The sequence below is a fragment of the Leptinotarsa decemlineata genome, unplaced genomic scaffold (genome assembly GCF_025532065.1).
Source record: "Leptinotarsa decemlineata unplaced genomic scaffold, Ldec_3_MD MMD2_tig00000882_RagTag_RagTag, whole genome shotgun sequence".
NCBI lineage: Eukaryota > Metazoa > Arthropoda > Insecta > Coleoptera > Chrysomelidae > Leptinotarsa > Leptinotarsa decemlineata.
In genome coordinates this window covers 2,702,013-2,716,454 of record NW_027412556.1, presented here as the reverse complement: position 1 = coordinate 2,716,454, position 14,442 = coordinate 2,702,013, and the positions used below count along the sequence as shown (strand labels likewise).

General features: G+C 34.6%; 1 protein-coding gene across 1 annotated transcript in view; it reads left to right on the top strand.

Moving 5' to 3' along the window:
* The window catches only part of Six3 (optix), a 139,511-nt gene that overhangs the window by 20,861 nt on the left and 104,208 nt on the right, over positions 1–14,442 (top strand).

Here is a 14,442-nt window from a genome sequence, read left to right as displayed (position 1 = left end):
ATATCAGTTACATCAACATTTGTATGCTGACGACGGCAATAGAAGAGTAGTATTTTGTGATTGGTTGCTTCAAAATCATAGAGTTAACCCAAATTTTATCAACTTCATTCTATTTTCCGACGAATCACGGTTTACAAATAATGGCATGTTTAATAAGCAGAATTGTCGGTACTGGGCCCAACAAAATCAACATGCAATGAGAGAGGGCAATTTTCAAGAAAGGTTTGGCGTCAATGTCTGGGCTGGTATCGTTGGAAACAGAATAATTGGTCCAATATTGTTTCAAGGTCAGTTAACAGGGGTTAGATACTTGGGTTTTCTTCAAAATGAAATCGAGGATCATCTTAATGATATGCCTTTAGAAGTTTTACGGCAAATTTACTTCCAGCAAGATGGAGCACCCCCCATAATAGCAGAGACGTACTTGAATTTTTAAATTGTGCATTTTAATAATAGAGTTATTGCAACCAACGGTCCAGTACGGTGGCTTGCCCGCTTACCGGATCTGACTGTGTTAGATTTCTTCATTTGGGGATATGTAAAAGAAAGGGTCTACTATGCAACAGCCCCAGCCACTCTCGAAATCTTAGAAGAAAGGATTCAACAGGCATTTAGAAGTATATCGCCTCAAATGTTACAAAACGTGTTGAGAGAAACAATTGAACGAGCTGAAATGTGTCTTGAACAAGGAGGGATGCACTTTGAAAATTTACTACAGTGGAATTTTCAAGAACTTAGGATATTGCAAAAAATCTAAGTGCATCGCTGAAATTATTAGTTAAATTTGTTAAATTTGTTGATCCAATCGCAAATAAATTAGTAACGTTAGATTCGTCAAAAAATCCTTTTTTCGGAAATTGCTTGTCAAAAAATGGTCGACATTTGAAAAATAATAGTTGACACGAAAATGTTATTTTGTAAACTTGTCTCATTCATATTCAACACACTAGTCATTAAAACTCCGCTATTGCAATTTTCTGATATCACCTTGAGGTCCATAGATTAGTTTACGTCCGATCATGGCCACCTAGATGCAATTTTAAAAGTGACTCTGAAAAAATCAAGTAGGCTGAAAAACTTCCGGAAATGTCAGTTTCTGATCCAGAATTGTCTCAGAAATCCAAAAATGTTACAATATACAGGGTGTTCCATTTAAAAATTCAGAAGTGGAGCCATTTCCGCTGAAACCGGAAGTGACCGGAAAGTGAAAAATATGTGAAAACATTCCTCTCCACATACCATTCAACTATACCAAATCTCATTTCAATTCTCCTAATAGTCTAGAAATTATGACTTGTCTAATAAATTCGTTGACACCCGGTATATGTTACTCGTAATAAAACTTCCTAGAAAATTGAACAATTATGTTTTGTTCATTGCTATTTGGTCGAAGAAAATTGTGTAAAAATATTTTCAACACGCTACTTTGTAAACATCATCTTTAAATACTCTTGACAACCATTAAAAATGTCACTTTTAATGACAGTTGTACATAAAAGTGTTTTTATATTTCTCATATTTCTTTTCGTTATTTTTTGACATTTTCGACTTTATTGCTGTTTATTATTATTCATTTATGCTCATGTATTCTGTCATGTTGAATATATCTCTGTGCATCAATACCGCAGGGTGAATTTGATTTCATGTTCAACTAGGGATTGAGTACAAAAACATAGAGGGGGCTTACCAGGAAGTATTAAAAACATCCATAACATACTGCAACGCGAGTTAAATACTTTTTAAAGCAATATCCCAAATAGTAAATGCACTCCCCTCGAATTTAACGCATCCGTTATAAGCCTATAATGCTGCTGTGCCAAACAAGCCGCGACGCCCCTGAATGCATAGTTCGTTTTTACAAATCTGGTTGTCGCTAATAGGATTGCGTAGTGTATGTTTTGTTACAATTAGCGACGTAACAGATGTAAATAAACGACACGCAATCACATGCGGAGGGATTAAGAATGTAATCCTTCTACAATAAGACATGCCTTACTGAAGTTTTAAAACGGTGTGAAATGGTAGATGCTCTTTGCGCGACGGGTTAGGTTTTGCTGGAAAAAATTCGTCAGCTGAGCCTTAACTAAAAAACTGCAGTATAATCAACTCAAAGCAGATATTCCTGCCGCTTCTGACAGATTTAATGGTCTGAATGAAAATTTCACTAGAACATTTCACAAAAAGGGATTTTTCTGAGGAAAATATAAACAATTTCAAAAATAGTTGAAGCAATGAGAACTGGAATGTACTATATATTCAAAGTGATCTGAATATAACTTTTGACTTATTTTACCAATCTTTTATCTATCACTTCAATTTCAATTTTCCTCCAATAAAATATCATATCAGTAAAAGTAAAAATAAATGGGTTGATCAGTAAGTAAAAAACTCTAACTCACGGCTCAAAAACATGCGCACCAACTGACTTTTATTAATCCTGAACTGAAGTTGATATATCTTAAAGTTATAAAAAGACACAAAGTATTGATTGAACAAACAACTCAAAAATAAACAATTACAGTTTCTATGTCCCTGTCAAAAATCTTTGAATATGCCTTTTTGAATAAATTGAGTGCTTTCTTGGATTGAAGTGTTTTACGATCTGAGCAGGGCATTCGACTGCGTCAAACATTCATCCTTATTAGCTAAGTTAGCAAAATACGGTATATGCGAAGGACCTTCAAATTGGATAGAAACTTTCTTGAAAAACAGGAAGCAATATGTCAGTCTTTTCTATCGTAACCATTCAGGAGAGCATCATATCAATTTTAATTAAGTAGAAGTCAAACATGGGGTACCGCAAGGGTACAAATTGGGACCTGTACTCTTTATTTTATATCTAAGTGAAATTGTGTGTATTTCCGCAGACGCGATGTCCATTTATGCCGACGATACTTCATTTTTAATATCTGAAAAATTAGATGAGGCCTTTGAATTCAAATGTAATAGTATACTGAATGATGCTAGCAAAGGTTCAATGAGAACTTTTTATTTCTGAATGGCACTGAAACAAGATTCATTAGATTTTACAATTTTCAAAACAAATGCTTCCAACACAACATTTGTTTTCAGGGCAGTTGTATTCAGCAAAATGAGACAGTTAAATTCTTACGATTTATCTTGATGAGATTTTCGAAATTGATCATCAAATAGCAAGTAACGTTAATCAAAATAATTTGATTAATACCTTTCCGATTATTTTATGGCATAACAACGGCGCGACGTATTTTCAATTTATGAGAAAGGAAATTTCACCTGTCTCCCTAATATGCACTGGCACGGGTTGGTTTGAACTTCGATCATAATCACAACTACAATTTTCAAAAACTCCGATGTGCCACAAGGTTCTGTCCTTGGTCCATAAATTTGTCAACCTCATTAAAATACTCGTATACGACACCAAATTGTTTTGTTCATTCAATTCCAAAACCCAAAAGAGCTAAAATCTGAATCCGTCTTCAGAATGAAGAAAAATCAAATCAAATTTGCAGTTTTTCCCTTCAATTTTGCTAGTTTCTTCAATTGATTTGTCTGGTATCAAAATGGATTAGCCTATGTTGTTGGAAGAACATAATTTTGGAATATCATTTCAGTTTTAATATAGTAAATTGGTGATAGGAACACTTTGAAAAACTTTTTCTCATATACTTGGGAATGACCGATATAAACTGAATCAAACCAAGGTATATTTGATTTTTTACAATTCTGAAGACGGACGCAGTTTTTAGTCTCCGAAACGTTCATATAAGTATTTGTGCAATTTCTTACTTTTTTTTTTGACAGGCAAAATCAATAAATGCGACAAGTTACCAATGAAGAGATTTTTTTGTAGGAAATACTACGGAGTGACTTGTCATGATAGATCTCTACAACATTTCTAGAGTCAGGCTGTCGTTTCTCAGACTCAGTCTCAAATACTTTCTTCATCTTCGTCTTCTGAAGATGTCTACCGCAATAGTAGACGAAACGTTTGGTGCTACAACTCCAATTCGACCAGGGATTTTGTTCTCTCCAATCGTGACACCGGCTGCGAAAGCATAGGTACTTACGTTCCTACAACATTTCTACAAACTGCCATCTTGTTTTTCGCCATGTTGATGTTTTTTGCCATCTTGGATTTCGTGTCATATTGGATCTTTTTATTCTTCTGAGATAGGAGTATATCAAGAATAGCAGCTGTGTATGTAAGGTGGATGTTTATACTAGAATATTTGGTGAAGGTGCAAGGTTCATTCTGCCTCCGTATTTTCTCATTGGCTATTCAAACGAACCAAACTCGTTGCGATTTTGATCCAATAACCCTTGAACATAGTTCGATGTGGTTGTCGTCTTTCGGGATACAAGTTTAAATACATTTCCGATGTCCTAACCCTGTTTCTATCGTATTTGTAATAAATATGTATCATATCTCTTTTTTCTTCATTCATGAAAGCCATTTTTCGCCAAAAATTCAATGACTTGTACAATAACAAAATGTCATTAAGTGTAACAGATTAAAAGTCAACATTAGAAACATCAAAGTAAAAGCCTAGTATGATAAGAAATAAGATACATTATTGTAAAGGTTTAATCTGGTTCTATTCAAAACAGAAAGAATCCAATGTAGCGCCCGTAAGAAAAAATAAAGTTGATGATGGTGGCCGGAAGACGAAACGTCGGATAGCAAATCTGAAAACATCACTATGCAGCAGAGGAAAAGTGGCAATTCAGAAGTGCAATTCATTTTCGAATCCTTCGAAAAATAAAGCCAGAAAAAAATAAAAACCATTTTCCGAAATTTCTGTTTTTTACGGATATCTCCTGATATATCCTAAATTTCAAAACTTTCCCAACGGCATATTGTTAGTCAGGTAAATGCGCAACTTTTCCCCAGTTTGACCATCGATGTATCTCTTATAGTTTTCGAGATTCTATTGTGTGATGATCGAATTTGAAACACCCTGTATAGTATGGTGACTGAAGAAAATTTGCATCTTGGTCGATATGACCTGATGTTCTTTGGACAATAAAGCATATCATCATTTTTATCATATATACAAATTTTCGTCATTGTTTATTATCATGTTATGCCATTTCATATCTTTTCTGTCATATTATATCATATAATCTACTTCTTCATCGCCACCTTTGACTTTTTTTCTGATTGATTCGGACGATAAAGCTACTGTGTCGTGATATATTTTTGAAAATGAAGTGAAGATCGAACCTTGAGGTGTAGTTTATGAAAAAATCCACCTTTGAGTTTCATCATGTCCCTTATTATTCCGCTGACTTCAGCTCATGGATTATTCCGTGAAAAGAATTGCGAAACAGCAATTTGCTAATTCGTAATTCACTGGGTGTATCAAAGTTCGGGTCAATTGCTTTGAATATAGATGGGACAATAGCAATTACCATCCACCCTTCCCTATTGTGTTTTTCTGCATCAACGATTCCTCTCTGTATGCACAAAAACCTAACAGTGCGAAAAATAATTGAAAACTATCGTTGTTTCATTTACATTCGATGAATTTTCGAGGGCTGTTTCGAATGAACGTGAATTTTGTTTAGTTGAAGCAGTTATTTTATCGAAATACAGCATTCAAATGAGAATACTTGAATTTTGTTTATTTCAATCACTGTTTATTGAAATGAACAGCTTGTTTATAGATTCTCCTGTACAAAAGGGTCCTCTTTATTTTTCTTTCAGTAGGTGTGAATAAAAAAAAATCCATGAGTAGAGGCACACAATGAAAATGAAGAACAAAAATTGAATATGGAAAGCTATAAAACAAATTCTTTAATAAATATCACAAAATGTTTCAACGGGGTTAGGGTTAGGATCACAGTCACTGTTATAATCTTAATATCAAATCAAACTTGTGAATTTCTGTAGAGCCATTTATGCAAAGTTTTAATATTCATTCTCAATCATCTTTGATTCAATTAGTTCAATTCGATAAGGATAGTGAGCCATGTATATGCTATCACTTTTATCGCTGTCAGTTTCAACGCTGTTGAAAAGAAGCTCTTTGACGCTGCCAAAACTCTGTTTTGGTAACCTAGCCTTCAACTTTATCATCATTTTGTCATTTTGAAAAAATAGTCATAGTAATCGTTTTGAAACAGTTTTATTACTGACATTCGAGTAAAATAATTGACGAGCTTGCTCAGTTCATTGTAACCTCACTTTCGTAAGCAACAGTTTTTTAAGGCGCTCTAAGAGCGGTGCCTGTGCGAAAGTAGCGATTCATATTTGATTTGAATCGTTGGAGATCAAATCCATTTGGTAAAAAGTTCTCAGGGAGTTTATTCCACATAAACGCAGTTCTCCGAATGGAATAGTTCTTGAACAGTGGAGTTCGAGGTGTACTGAGTTAAACCTCAAAACGATGAGCAGTATTTCTGTACACCTTCCATGAAAGTATCTATGAAAGAGAGACAAATTTCCAACCATTCTTCGATGTTCCAGACTATCAAGGTTGGAAGTGATGTTCGTGTCTTCAACCAGGCGGATGACTCTTTTCCCGGTAAAATCCAGCAGCTTCAGGGTATATGTAGCGGCGGAGCTTCATACATGAGAACAACACTCCAAAGAAGGTCTGATCTGAGCTTTATGAGGCATCAAAAATTGCTGAGGTGTGTACAGTTTTCTGGTTCGGAACAGTGTTCCAATCCTTTGAGAAGCAGCCTTTGCAATTCCAGCGACATGATTGTGCCAAGACATATTGGTGTCCATTTTAATCCCCAACAAAGAAGGCTCACGATGTGGAGAACATACCCTTTATATCGAGCCAAACTAAAACTGAATTATGTGGTGTGCTTGGGTTACTCATGTTTTCCACTAAAGTGAGCGAATTTCTTACCTAAAAAATAAGTTCACTTCTGGTCCTGATAAGATACCGTCATTTTTTGTAAAAGATTGCATCGGTGTTTTGGTCTTACTGACACTTTTCAATCTTGCAGTTAAAAATAATAGTTTTCCTGAATTATGAGAAATATTACGAGTTTGTCCCATTTTTAAGCGTGGAGACCCATCTGATACTCGGATTTATCGTCCTATCTCAATCCTATCGACCTTTTCAAAACTTTTGAAAATTGTCATCTACAATCGCGTACATTCCTCAGTTCGTAATAACATATCTCTGCAACAACATGGATTCATGTCAAACAGATCCACCATAACAAATTTAATTGTATTGACCCAAAATGTTAGTGATATTTTAGATAATCGTGGTCAAGTTGAAGTGATATTTGACATTTGACGACTTGATCACATGATCTTGATCACATAATTAAGCAGTACTTTTCATCAAATCCTACATACTTTAACGCGAACAGTTTGTATCTTATAACGGCTGTGCTTCTTTTTATTACAATTCTTCATCTGAAGTACCTCAGGGGTCAAATCTCGGACCACTTCTGTTCTTATTATTTATTAATGACCTCAGTAATTATGTCAATTGTAATAAGTTAGTTTTTGCAGATGATTTGGAAATATATTTACCTTTCGAGTAACTGTAATACATTGCAACGACAGTTGGAAAATATACAGACTTGGTGTGAAGTGAACAAACTATATCTCAATGCATCCCAATGTAAAGTAGTGTCTTATAGTAGGAACATGTCAGTCATCGAGTATAATTATCGAGTAGATACCATTTCACTGTCACGAAGTAACTTAATTAAAGATCTTGGTGTATATTTTGATCAAAATTTGTCTTTTTCCAACCACATTATATCGAAACTAAGTGAAGCATTGAGAGTTTATGGCTTCTTAGTTCGCAATTGTAGATCTTTTTCAAACATATCTGCTCTAATGACTCTTTATGTAGCTTACGTGAGGTCAAAATTAGAATATGGCTCTGTTCTATGGTCTCATTCTACAATTCTGTTTCTCAACAGCAGTTGAGAAACTTGTGCGAGCTAAGGACTAACGAGGTTTTACCTTTCACCGTGTGATTCCTAACAGATTAATTGAAAAAAGTTCAAGGTCGTTTTCTAAAGTTTATTTACTTCAAATCTTATGGAATCTATCCTGATAGAGGTATTCCATATGAATCTCTTACCATAACAGTCAATATTGAAAGTTTTGAATTACGCAGAAAACTTGCTGGAATGATTTTTCTGTATGAATTACTGCACAACAATGTGGATGCTATGGAGGTGTTATCTTTTATAAATTTCTGTGTGTCTCATTTTAGAACTAGAAGTACAAAAACTTTTTACAGACGACTGGCTAGAACCAGTTTGTATCTCAAGTCACCTATCTTTAGCATTTGCAATAATTTCAGTTTAATTTCAAATTTGTGTGATATCAATTTTGATTACCAAGAACAGTGGTCGCCTGTCGATCGCGAGCTACCGGTAGCTCGCGGAGGCAATTATGGTAGCTCTCACAACGATTTTAATTTAAAAAATACAAACTGCAACAATCAGAGAAGCTTCCAAAAATTCCATAAAATAATATAATCGTCATAATATTAAACATAAACAGCGGCAACGTTGCAGTGAGCGATCTGCCGCTGACGCCATCAAGCTAGAATCGGCTAGAATCGACCAGCCGGACCAGCGCGTTAGTGTTCGAGAACGATCTGGATTGCTTTGAACAGGATAAAAACGCACGGCGCGACGACATTGCGCTTAGTTTAAAACTGAACGCGTAACCAACGTCCAGCGGTTGGGTTAGTAGAGAACAACAAAAATAATATTATGGCAAGCAGTTGTAAGAAGGTAAAGACATACCACTTTCATTCGGAATGGGAAGAACAATACTTTTTTACAGAAGTTATAGATAAAAATGTGTGTTTGTTATGTAATACTTCGGTCTCCGTTGCTAAGAAAGGAAATATTGAGAGACATCATAAAACTGTACATTCTAATTTTGAAAAATCATTTCCACTACATTCTGCCGCCAGAAAGGAGAAACTGAAACAGTTAAAAAAGCAGTTAATTGGACAACAATCAATATTTTTAAGAACAGTCGACGAAAATAAGCATCGTACCGTGTGTCTCAGATGATTGCACAAAAAAAGAAACCTTATGAAGACGGGAAAAAATGATAAAACATGCGTTTTTAGAAGCTGCTGATTCGTTATTTGCCAACTTCACAAATAAAGACGAGATAGTTTCAGCTATAAAATCTATGCAACTTTCCGCTAATACAGTGATGAGACGTGTAGAAGTAATGAGCAATGATATTTTTTTACAGTTGAGAACTGACTTAGATCACTGTGTTTATTTTTCACTTAAACTGGATGAATCAACAGATGTCGTTGACACTGCCCAGTTCGTCAAGATGGTTTTTAGTGATTTTACGATTAAAGAAGATCTTTTGAAGTTCATTCCACTGAAAGGACACACTACTGGACATGAGTTGTTTTCTCATTGAAAAAATATTATTTCTTCCGAGAAAATTCCAATATCGAAAATGGTAGGCTTGACAACCGATGGCGCTCCAGTTATGGTGGGTTGTGATAAGGGTCTGGTGGCGTTATGTCGTAAAGATGAAACTTTTCCGCAATTTCTCTGTTACCACTGCATTATCCATCAGCAAGCATTATGTGGAAATTTCCTGAAACTGAACAACGTTATGAAACTGGTGGTGAAAATTGTGAACAAGATTAGAGCTCAAGCGTTACAAAGAAGATTATTCAGAACCTTGGCCGATGAAGTTGACTGTCAATACGGGGATCTACTCCTTCACTCTGAAGTCCGATGGTTAAAAAGAGGACGGGTGCTGAAACGTTTTAATGATGTCCTATCTGGCATAGTACAATTTTTCAAACAACGCGATGAACCGACTCCGGAACTAGAAAATTCAATCTGGCTTAGAGATTTTGGTTTTTCGTGGACATTATTACAAGAAATTGAACTTAATTTGCAGCTTCAGGGGAGAGACAAAGACAAATGAAATGATTTCTGATATAAAAATTTATCAAAAAAGCTGGAGTTTTGGGAACAAAATTTAACAGCGATGCCAAGCATTTTCCTATTCTTTCAAAAAAAAAAAAATCCATAAGAACCCATCAACAAAATCCATTAAATATCCCTATGACAACAAATATCATAAAGAAATAATTTCTACCCAATAATTTTTCAAAAATCGTTTAAAGATTTCAATGAAATTGCTTTATTAGCGTAATTTGTTGTTTCACCCTGCAACATTTGCAATCACACTTTGCAAATTGTGCAATAGAACATCTTGGCGAAATTGAAGTCATTGAAATGAAGAAATGATTTACCCAATCTTAAGTCATCAAGTCCAAAAGTAACTAGGCCTAAATAAAGACAAATTTCACTATGCCTATTGCCTTGAAAGTAAAACATTATCAGTTCAACCTATTTGTTTGAAATCTTTTCCAATAGAATATTGAGAACAAATATCGCAATCGACTAAACAATCATTTGGATAATTGTATTCGAATGGCTGCATCAAATTACATGCAAACATTATAAAAAAAAATTCGAACAGTCTGAGTGTCATCTTCATTCTCATACTGAACAATTTTTTATTTTTCAATGTTCATGATATGCGTTACTTTTTTTTGTTGTTATTATTAACTATTTTTAAATCATACGTGACATGCCGTTGTGGCTGGATAAAAGTTTGTGTTTATTTTTCAAACACCCTTCGTTTGATAGGTAATTAGCTATGAACAAGTACGTACTAGTAATATTAGTTATTTTGTTATTAGTTTATATCAGTATCTATGTATTATGTATTACCAGTTAAATAGTAAAATAAATACATATAATGATAAATTAACTGTGGATTATTTCATTTACGTTGCGTTACGTGGCTTCCGTGTGGGTAGCTCGCTGTTTATTTCAAAATTAACAAAGTAGCTCAACACATTGAAGAGGTTGGCGACCACTGACCTAGAATATATTGTTGACACTGTATCTCAGTATTTCATGGAGAATTTTTAATTTTCTGGTATAGTTTTTTCATTTTATTATATTATATTGTAATATCTGTGCATCTGTGCGGCTAAGATTTCTGCCTTAGTGCGGCAAGCCGGTTTTTTTTTTTAGATTCGAGAGTAGAGAGGACATCATTCCACCAAGGACTCCAATAAATCAGAACAACCATCTTGACAGAGTGATCTGAATAGAGTCTGCGGAGTTCGAAGAGGAAATCTCAATATTTTATCCGTTTTTCCTCCTCTTTTCGGACGATATTCTTCTAGCTAAGAGCTGAAAACTCCATGACAAGAATCGTCTTGCTCTGGTGATCGAGAAGGACTACATCAGGCTCATTAGCTTGCATGAGCCTGAGGATGGGAAACGAATAGTTCCAATGAATTCGGCGCTTCTCGTTCCCCACAACGGATTCAATATCCCACGGAGCGTAGGGCAACACCAGTGTCTCGTCAATACTGTGTTCACGGACCCACGACGTGGGACGAATTTGGTAATATTTTTGAACAACTTGTTGACGTATTCCCAGTTCTCTTACCGGACTGTCTATATTCGATACTACAGGTATACAAATTGCACTTTACGTCGACAAACTGTAGCCTTTCAACGATGCTTTCAGTAGAAAATATTTTACCGTTCTCCAGAATTGATAATTTCCAGTACCCTCGACTGAAAATATCGAGAGCAAATAAACGATTCTTCGTGACGTGATCGAGACAGGGGAGTGATTGGCGTTATTTGGATAGTCGGGCTTGGCGCCGGTGGCTGGCACGCCATCGAAAAGAAGGCCGTGGACGCTGTGTTACAAACGAGCGAGTGTCTTCTGTCACCGAGAGCTAACATCTCTCCCTTCGAGGCGCCTCGGCTGCCTTCATCAGGTCTGTTTTGACATGTTTATTTTCGGATCGCTTAAATATAATTTTTGTTGCCGTTAATTGCTTTGCGGGTACTTTGAGTGGTTCTTCGGTCACCAATTACGGAGACGGGAATAGGATGGGATTCGTTTGATGCACTTTATGAGGTTCAAGCAGAAATCTTATCGGAAGTAGAAAGTGTCTAACTTAATTAACAGACTTTTTCATGGAGAAGAATAGTTTTCAACAATACTATTCTTTTTTGTGGAATGGCGGTAGTCCCGGACTATTATAATCTGCTGACTCCACACTTTGATTCATTATGAAAAACAACCCCTATAAAGTTCGATTGAATCAGAAAGTCCTTCGACAAATCAAAATCCAAGCATCAAGAAACTTATTCCTTTAATAGTCAGGTAGATCTCAAATTGTAAATTAAACAAAGCATATTTTGCAATAAAACAGATGAAGCAATGTATAAGCAGGTCAAGTCTATGGAGTGTCTACTATGCAATGGCGTATTCACACATTTCTTACAATATAAGTCTTGGGCAAGTGCAAGAAACTCCACCAGGATCTTTGTATTACAGAAACGACTAGTGAGTGTGATATTTGACATGAACTACTTAGAGAGTTGTAGGCCATTTTCCATTAGAGGAAAGTTTCTGTCAGCTCCCTGCATATTCATATATAAATGTGTGAACTACGCCAGAAAAAACGAGTCACTGCTCGAAAAAACCTCATCATGTCATGAATATCCAACGTGTAATGGAAATTTATCAAAGGTGCCTAGACACAACACCTCAAAATTTAAAGAATCACCACTATATAATGCAGTCAGCCTTTACAATGCGCTGCCATCAGCTATTATCCAAATTAAAACAGACAAGTTATTCTATATACAGAGTGTAACTGAATAAGTGTAAAACATTTAAGGAGGTGATTCCTTATCGGAAAAAAGATAGGATCTTTCATATAAAGAAATTTCATTGGTGCATCCCTTGTTAAGATACAGCCCCTTAAAGGGGGTACATAAAATTTGTATAACACTTTTTTTCACAAGCACTAAAAAAGTTACAATATTGAAATTAACCTGACGTTTTGTACTACCAAAAAGACACTTAGCCAGAAATTTATTTGGTTTACCCCATGGTTGTAAGGGGTGGAAAACGCAACCCCTAAAATTTATTTCCAATGTAACTTTTTCTCTTATTATTTGTTTACCATTTAAAAATGTATTTCCGATAGCCTGTTTCATTCTAAACAAAAAATGTCTCTTGGGTTTTTTGCCCAAAATGAACCAGTTCGCAGCAATACTGTAACTTTTTCAGTTCTTGTGAAAAAAATTGTCATACAAATTGTATGTACCCCCTTTAAGGGGCTGTATCTTAACAAGGGATGCTCCAATGAAATTTCTTTATATGAAAGATCCAACATACCTAGACACCGTTCTTCCAAATTTCAAGGATGTTCTTCTTATATAGCCCCTTGCTATCTGAATGAAATTTTACCCCTTTTAAATCATAATATTCATCAATTTGAGAGAGAAATAAAATCACAGATGCTTACTGCTCAGTGCTAATTTAAAAGATTCAAAATTCAATGTACGGTAGTACAATGAAATTGTTAAATTGACCAAAATAATGTTAAGAAAATTAAGAGTTATTAGCAACCAGATGATGTATTATTATTTCTCTTCTCTATCATTGTTATGATACTAAATAAGTATGTTTATAATTATTTTCTTGTACTTACTGTATAATTTTTGGGAAAGTGGAAGATAGCCTTTGGCTAACCCTTTTCCTTTTATGTATAAATGTATTTTCATGCATAATAAACTATATTATTATTATTTGAATTTTTACACATTGAAACGTTATCATTAGGTACTATAAACGTAAAAAAATATGAAAGAAACTAGAATTGTTATATTGTTCTTCTCCTGGATTGTTGCCAAAAAATAAAAAGTCCAATTTTGCAATGAAACGTGGAAAATTTTCAATTTTTAATTCATTAAATGATATTTCTGTGTCAAAATAATCAGTTTTGTGATGTATTTTTCACATATTTACGAATATATTTCTCATGAAAGATGGAAAAATATCGTTTCATGATTTTGAAGATAAAAGTCCATCAAATTATTCTTGTATATTAAAAATAATGAGTTGAATTTAAACTTGTACAAACAATAGTTTACGAATTTATGAAAAAGCAGTCAACTCTATACCTATACTTCTTGTGAGCCATAAAGAAAAAGGAGGATAATAATAGCGATGTATTAAATAGTTTTATAGAAATAGTTTTTCACACATCTATACGTACACTGAAAAAAATTTCTATCATTTCATCAACCTTTGTAAACACTATGAAATGTCACCATACACGTTTGAAGTCTAACGTTTATGATGTACCAACAAAGAGGTCAAAAAAATTATTATCAAATTGATTGAAAACACACTTGAATTGAAAACTGCCCGATAGAAAAAGTTTTGCCAAATATTTGTAATCAGTTACAGAAGATGAAGTGGTTTTGATAATAATTTTGATTTTCAGTTATATCTGAATTTCATGAGGATATCGACATGAAAACTGTTACTTGTTAACATAAGTGTTTCCTGCGAATCTTTTTTGATGTGACAGGTAGGAATTATTACTATAAAACAGCTCTTCTGTACCTATACAATTG